An 8,285-nucleotide genomic window follows, 5' to 3' on the forward strand; every position below is an offset into this window, starting at 1 on the left:
GCAGCAAATGGGAGATGAAATACTAGGCCACAAAGTTTGCAAAAAACCTGCAGTGGGATTTTTAGTCCTTTTGTCTGTAGATTAAATAAAAAGTTGCTCATGTATTGCGTTCCCTGTATAGGTTGCAGGACTGCAGGCAGCTCAGAGCTGGGGCATAGCACTTTTTATAGGATACTCACAGTTTCACAAATGAAGTGCTTCATCTAACATTATCTAACTGGCTTATGGCACGGAGATCATTATTCTTGACTCCTGTCTTAGGGAACATTGCGTCTTTAAATTACAGAAGGACATGAAGAAACTCTCGTACCCTGCTGTTGCATGTCTGTCTCTGAGAGCTCTGTGGTAAAGTTGCTGCTTGCATGCCAAAGTAACCTGGATGCAGTGCTGGGGAAACTGGGCACCACAGCAATTTTATGTTAGACGCGTATGAATTGTGTCTGATCTTCACCAGGGTCAGGGTAAATAAATTGCATTATGCTTCTCCAGCCTGCAAGCTTTGTCTGGCCTTTCTCCTGACATGTCTACTGTCATTGTCTTTTAGTTTGACAGTTAACAAAATAAATATGAAAGTCCTTATTTCTACATGCTTTCTGGGTGATGCTTGGTGTGTGATTGTATTGGTCTGATGGCTGAATTAACTGCATGGTCCAAGCAAACATAACAGCTGTTAGAAAGGTAGAGCAAAGGATATAGCAAGCATCTCTGGTGTCATTTTATTTACACTGCAGATCTGCATGTGACCCATTGACAGGATGATGTTTCTTCCCAAAAAACTACTACATATTAGGGAATTGGTAGGGCTTTAAAGCAAATCTAGACTTAGGTTAATTTTGGTGGCGGCTACTTCATCTTAGCCTTTTACCTCATACACTCCTCTCACCTAGGCAATGAGGTGGAAACTAAGACGAGAAGGCAAAAGAGCATCAGTCACTCACTTTTGGAAATAGTCACTTTGGGTTTTTTCCAGGAAGCTTCTGCAGTAATTATTCTGGGAGCTAAGCAGGCAGCCCCTTTGGATTTTACACATCCAGGCTTGTAGGATTTATTCTAAACTTGAAGGAATGTTGCTACAAAGTGTGATGTTTTATTTAGAACAGATTTTCTTGCAGTGCAAGCTGTTGTATGGTGTGTCTGGAAACAGAGCAAGTAGGCCAGAAACGTTGTACTGAAAACCATGTAAGCACACACGAGTCACCCAGATGCTGCTGCTGTTCTCCTGGGTGAACTAGTCAGTGGTCAAGTGAAACCTCATGAGGAGTGGCTAAAAATTATGCCTGTTTATAATGCATGTAGGGGTGAGGATGTTGCTGTGGGTTGAAGGCTCTTTTCAAGCATGAGACTTTGGTTTTAGCTGATATATCATCTATTCGGGCCTCGTCTGGATAAAATATAGTTTCCTTAAAGTAAGGTAAGCTTGTTAAGCATGGAAACATTATAGATGGAGACAACACTTGAATGCTTTAATTCCTGTTGAAGTTAAGCATCTAATTACATTTCTGGAGGCTTACATTACTTTGGGGCGTGGAAAGCTTCCTCTGCTTTTTAACTTCATATTTAGTATTAGAAATAGAATGTACCTGAAGTGACTTCATATAATTTTGTCCTCAATATCTTTCTACATTGTAACAGAACAGAGCTAATAGAAATTGGTAAAAGTATATTATTGCCACAGTTCTGCAGTCAAAATATGTCTGTATGCATGTACATCTCCTTTGTTGAATTTCTAGGATTTAGTTTGTTTTAAACAGTCAGGCACAGAACCATAGCCATTTTCTTTTAAAGGGCAAAGATCAATGAGGAACTGTGGATATGCTTCTACAAATGCAGAGTTTTGGGTTGATGTTATCTTCATCAGCCTGTGGGTTATCACTGGACAAAAATCTACTGAGAAATTGTAGTGTGTAGGCTGAACTGGATGGTGTTAGAAGTAACCTGCCATGTGAGATTTGACAAGTAAGTTTTCTTGAACCCACATGCAGTCCTGTGTGACTGCGACCCCCTTGATGCTTCCTTGTTTGTGTCTTGTATCTGTGAAGTATTTGCCACTTTAAAGAGGCAGTAATGGACTGAAGTGCTAAGTTAAGACTGTAGAATTAGGGGCTCCTAAAACACTGTTCCATGGCTTGGGAGAAGCAGGGGTGGGTGGGTGGGTGGGTGTTTATGCCTTCCCACACTCCAACTCTGCTGTGATTTTAAGCTTTTATTCAAAGCTCTGTCTTTGTGTTACTTAATTGTGCTGTATGTGCTCATGCTCACAGGCTCTTTTACACAGAACTAAAATTCAGAGAGTTTGCCTCCATGCCTAGTCTTTCCATCACTCTCCTAGTGAAATACAGAAACATAAAATGTCAATGTGTGATGGAGATTAGGAAAGGAAAAAATCTTATTACCTGTGACAGTGTGACTGAAGTCAAGTCTTGCTTATTAGCTTCATCAATCAAGTGTGACATTTTGTTCCAAGACTTTCTTCTAAAGAATGCTTGAAGCTGAATATAGCCTCATCTTAGGCACATGGAAATGAAAATACCCTTCTGTACTGAGATGAGGAACTGAGCTCACACAAAACAGGCATCCACTCTTGATCTTTGAGGTAGGTCCTGCCAGTGGCTGTAGCTTTTGGTGTCAGGCAAAGCCTCTTCTGAGCCCCCAAAAAGCACTTTTGAGGTGACCTGTTCCTGAGAGCGTTTTTGGCAATAGAGCCATTTCCCACAATGTGTTCTGAGTTGGGGAAGTCTGAGCACTGTTCTTGCTATAACATTTGAAGACCTTTAAATTACTATGCTGCAAATGAGATGATCAAGATCCTCTATTTTTACTGAGGTTTTAAATACATTTTTAAATTACTTTTATGCCACCTTTGGACATGAATGGAAGTTGGAAGGTGCAAGTAGGTATGTCTATTGCATGGAACAGCCTGTTAAACAGTACTTGCTGAGAATACGCCTGACTAAACTGGGGTCCTAGAGTTGTTGGGGGGTTATTTGTATTTGGGAGTTTTGTGTGTTACACTGATACTGGCAGAACTCTTGTAGACTTATTCTTAAATTGTATGGTCAAATTGAAGAAGCTTTCAGGTGGGAGAGGTGGAGAAAGATGACATGAAGAGAGTAATCTTATTCCATCCTCAAGCTAAGCTTTTTTTTTTTCATGGGAAACACTGCAAATTATATGGGATTTTAGTGAGACATTGGTAGCTCTTAAACTAGTAAAATAGCAAGGACTTGGGCACCCTGTGTGTTGTATAGAGTTCTTGGGTATAACTCAAGGTATCTGAGATCTCACAAGAGTGACTGTGGGGAAGCAGAGAATCAAAGGCAGGGAAGGGACCTCAGAGGGTCTTAAGCCCAACCTCCTGCTCACAGCAACATCAGCTTTGAGATCAGGCTTCTTGAGGCTTTATTCAGGTGGGGCTTGAAACCTCAAAGCATAGAGACTGCACAGTCTGTCTGGGCAGCCTGTGTCACTGCCTGGCTGTCATCTTGGGGAAACATTTTCACCTTGTATCTAGGCTGAACCTTTCATATTTAAGTTTATGCCTGCTGGTTTTCACCTTCCTACCCTGCACTGCTGTGAAGAGTCCATCTAAGACTTCTTGATGACCTTCCCAAGGGCACTGGAGGTGCTGTTAGGTCCCCCCAAAGCTGTCTCTGCCCTGGGCTGAAAAAAACCCTCTCCCCCAGCCTCTCCTCCACCATCTCAGTGGCCTCTGCTTACCATTGTCCAGTTTATTGCTATCTTCTGTGTATTCCTTGGGCCCAAAACTAGACAGTGTCTAAATGTGGTCCAAAGAGTGATGAGCAGAGGAAGATAATCCCTTCCTTCAATCTGCTTACTGGCTTTGCTTGTGTTCATGCAGCCTAGCATGCTGCTGTCTGTCTGTGCATACCACTAGCTTGTGGCCAGCGTGCTATCCACCAGGACCTCAGGGGACATTTCATAACGTGTATAGCTATTCTTCCCCTTTCTGATTCTAGTTGTTGCAGGTTGGTATTCAGGCTAGAGGAGCATTAACAGTCACATCAACAACAACAACAATAAAAAAAATAGAATATAAAGTAGCAAAACACTTTTGGTGATGTAAGATTTCAAGATTGTTACCCTTCACAAATAAATACATGTAGGCTTTTGAGGTGAATGAGGGATAGATCATGAGCCAGGAGGCTACTAAGAAAAGTTGCAACCTGAAGTCAACATCGTGGTAGTTCACAGGAACCTACTTTGAAACTGTAACAACTGAACCTAAAAATAAATGATTTTTTTCCCCCCTCTGCACTAGAGATGACTGATGTCATTACTGATTTCTGTTTCAAACATATGACCTTTTTTTGTGAGGAGGAATGTTTGGATGAACTGTATTCTAATGATCCATATAAACAAAAAGTCCTATATTCTGCCTGCTCATCTTAATGGTTGATGGTTTAGTGTCTTCAGCACAGCTATTCTTTCATCATAATTGGAATATAAACCTTCTAAAAATGTTTGCAATATGCCAGGTGAGTCATTAGTTTTCAAGACAAACGTTGTGGGGGGAAAAAATACCTTGGTTTTATATTTTACTCTGCAAATATGGTCATTTATATTAAATAACATAATGTTTTTGCTCAGCTGTATCTGCAGCTTTTTGGAAGACCAACAAAGCAAACCCTCTGCTTCAGATAGAGGTGACTCCTAAGGCTTACTCTTGACTTCTTTCAGCCTTCAGCAACTGTTAACCTTTCAGATTGATGCATGTTTTGCTATACAACTTTAAAGATCATAGTCACAAGGATTAAAATAGTAAATGTTTATTTAAGGAAAGCTGAATTTGTATTTTGAGACAGATCTTAAAACGGTTTTGCTGTTCTATGTGATTGTAGCAGTACAGCTTCTCTTCCAAGAAAAGCTGCAGCTAGTTTTAGATGGGGAAGTTCCTCTCGGGTTTGAGATAAACTGGGTGAAACAATTGTCAGTGAATGGGTACATGGGTGTGTTGTTGGAGGGAGGAGGAGGTTGACTTGTCTAAGTGTTGTGGTGTGGTATGGTATAAAATCCTGCAAGCTGAGAATCTTGAGAGTTGGGAGATCCAAACTGCATTCTTGCTCCATCATCCTCCATCTAAAGCCTTAAAATATGAGTAACTTCATGCCAAAGAGCTAACTTTAAACATTAGGCCAAGAGGTTTTCAGTGGTAGATTTATGTTTTTCTAGAGAATTAGTGAAAGGTAGTGAACAAAGTCAAACCTGCTTGTCTTTAGGCTCGTTCCAGCTTCGTGGCTTAATCAGAAAAGGCTGAAAAACTGCCACAAAAGGAGAACGGGGGAAGTATCTTGCAGCTTCCTTGGTGAGAAAATGTGAGTGTGTATAGCTTAAGGCTGGAACACTTTTTTAAGCTGCAGAAAAACAGCTGCAAGTTCATGTGAGTGAAAGCATGTAAGAGAGTGCAGACTTGGGCTCTTAGAGTGGTGGGTGGGTGCTGTGGCCAACGGGCTGCTCCCTACCGGGTACCCGCTGGCTCTGGGCATCCTGGTGCAAGTCCTTCTAACAGAAGTGGTATTTCCTAAGTGCAGGGAGTCTTCAGAAACTTGTATTTGAGTCTCCCCAAATCCATAACTGTTGTCAGCTTCTCAGCTAAGTTGTATAATTGTTGTGCTCTCTCTGTCAACAGGCTCTCAAACATGTAGTACCCTGATTATCTGTCACTTGTAGAAATCTTTTTCTCACATGTGCCTTCCTTTCCCACAAGTGGACTTTTGAGGCCTTCCTGATCTGCAGACATCCAACTTGATGAGGAAACTCTTTCCTTAAGAAAACAGGAGCTTGGAAGTCAAGACCTTCTCTCTGGCCACAGAGCTTGGTGGTTTTTTGTTTGGTTTTTGGGTTGGTTTTTTTTGTTCATTTTGGTTGGTTGGTTTTCGTTTGCTGGTTTGGTTTTTGGATTTGTTTTGTTTTTTCTGAGCACACTTAGTGACAACTGACTGAAATTTTTTGGCAAACTGAAGTGTTGTCCAAAGCTACAGCTGCTCTTGTTCACTGAGATGCTGTAACAGCTTTTCTAAGAGTAAGATAGGGTAGTGCTTTATTTTTGTATGGAATTTTCTCTTTTCTTTTCTCCTCCTCCCCCACCTGTTTTTTCTTTTTCCCTCCCCCCCCCCCCCCCCCCTTAAATCTGTTACATTTTGAGAGGAAAAAAGGATGGCAAAAATTAGGCCTTGTGGCTCTACAAGGTTTATGAATAGTTGAACTTACTCAGCTGTGAACTGTAGTAATAATCTTTCTAAAGACTTTAAATACTTTTCATCAGAGAGAATCTTTACCAGCCTCCCCTAGAGGATCCCTTATGGAGATGTATGGAAATGGGGAATGCTGACCTCCAGTCAGCATGAAATGCCAGTCCTTCTTGCTTGAAGATGACTGTAAATTCTCAGTTTCTGATTTGGCTTCCCAGTCTAACTTGGATGTCAATAGCTTACTGCTATGTGTCTGTGTGTATCCACGGAAGCGAATTGTTGCAAGAATTGAAGAGCATGGCATTTATTTCTATCCCTGTACATAGCAGATGACAGCATTTATGAAGCCTGTCTGCCAGATGTTAAAGCAAAGTTTCTTTACTTTACGAACCAAGACAGCAGTGTACTCTGTGCTTTTGTTTGTGCTGGAAGTCTTGCCTCTAGGTGTTGAAACCTTCTTGGTACAGTCAGGTGGAATTTGATTGCTTTGTGCTTGAGTGGAGGAAACTGCTTTTGAGACCACAACCTTTCTGTGGACCTCATTGTTGGTTGTGCCTGTGCTGTAGGGCACTAGCTGTTGAAGCCTGCAGGATGAACTACTCCTCTCCAAGCTGGGGGGCTTTGATGTTGACTTCTGTGTCATCAGGACTTCTGCTGTAAAGTTTTTATGGTGATTTCCACCCCTGTCCTCTTTTAATTAAAAAGAGCAAGGAGAATTACTCCTGTAATTCCAAGGGTGGGCTTTTAAAGAGATCCGAAATTGGCAATTTAACCATTTGTCATGCTTGTTGTGTCACTTAGTTATGCTTTTTCTTTGCAGTCAAAACCAACGACCTACCTTTGAGTTTAACTTTCTGGGAAGAAAGCAGGAGTATATGAAGAGCAGTGCTGACTTCTTAAAAATACAGTTTTTGAAACAGTCTAATTTTTAATGAGCATTCAAAACAAATTTATAATTGGCTCGAGCTGGTAACTGTTCTTGAAGGGAGAGTACTTCAAAGCTCTTACCATGCCACACTTGAATGAGCCAATTCTGGAGTTCAGGCAAGTGGAACTTCTCTTCCCTTTAAAGCAGTAGTAAAGTGGCAGCATCACTTTCAGCAAGGACCTTGATCAGAATCGAGAAGGAGCTGACCTCAGAGACTGAGGCCAGCACACATTTTTAGAGGGGGTTGCTTTAACAGCTTCTGGCACTTCTAGTGTGTTCCTTACACTGCTGCCCTTACGGGTCAAATATTGTGGTGAAGCTTTGTTCAAATCCATGCTAAAAAACTAAGACTCAGCTGTAAGAATCTTTCACAAACTGTATCTTTTAAACAGCAAATTATTAGACTGGAGAAGGGGAGCAGGTTACATCCCCTCCAGTTTTTGCCTATTTCCTGTGCTCGCTGTCGTCAAAGACCTATCAAAAGCTGTAGCAGGAAGTGCTAGGAGCCTGCCTACTGTGTTCATTAATGAACCAGAGTTTGATGTTAGCAGCTCTCTGCCCTTGCAAGCAGGTGTCACTGCAGCCAGCACCAATTACAGCTGTGTTCAGGGGACAGCAACATGATTCAGCCAGTCAAAAACAATATGAATGAATGAAGCTTTCACAGTTCAGGGATTATGTATTTTTAGCAAGCAATATGTGATGTAATCCAACAAGATAGCTGCATTTTTCTGAACTTAAATGCTTGTTCTGTTCCTGTCAGCCTGCAACAGCATAACGTGAAACTTGCAAGTTACAAAAGGGAAAGAATATAAGAACAAGGTAGGGTACGATGATTTTTATCCCATCAGTGCTGGTAAGTCCTGCAAAAGAAAATAGATTTGAGGTTCTTATAAATTCGTGACAAAAGAGGTGAAATTACTGTTTTTAAAGCCCTTAGGTACTGTTGAGCATGCTGCATGTAGTGCTAGTAAAAATTAGTCTCTTAAGTGATTTCTTAACTGTGCAGCTTTCAGGCTACACAGCTGAAAAGCTGTAAGTTTTTCAGGCCTTTTGTTCCCTTTTAAAGTGTAGTCTTGTTCTCTTTAAGTCTTGGATTAAGCTGTCCCAGTAGCAGACATGTATAGGAGTACCTTGTTTTCTGGCAG

This window comes from Nestor notabilis, unplaced genomic scaffold (assembly GCF_000696875.1).
Source record: "Nestor notabilis isolate BGI_N333 unplaced genomic scaffold, ASM69687v1 scaffold5331, whole genome shotgun sequence".
In the NCBI taxonomy this organism is placed as follows: Eukaryota; Metazoa; Chordata; class Aves; order Psittaciformes; family Psittacidae; genus Nestor; species Nestor notabilis.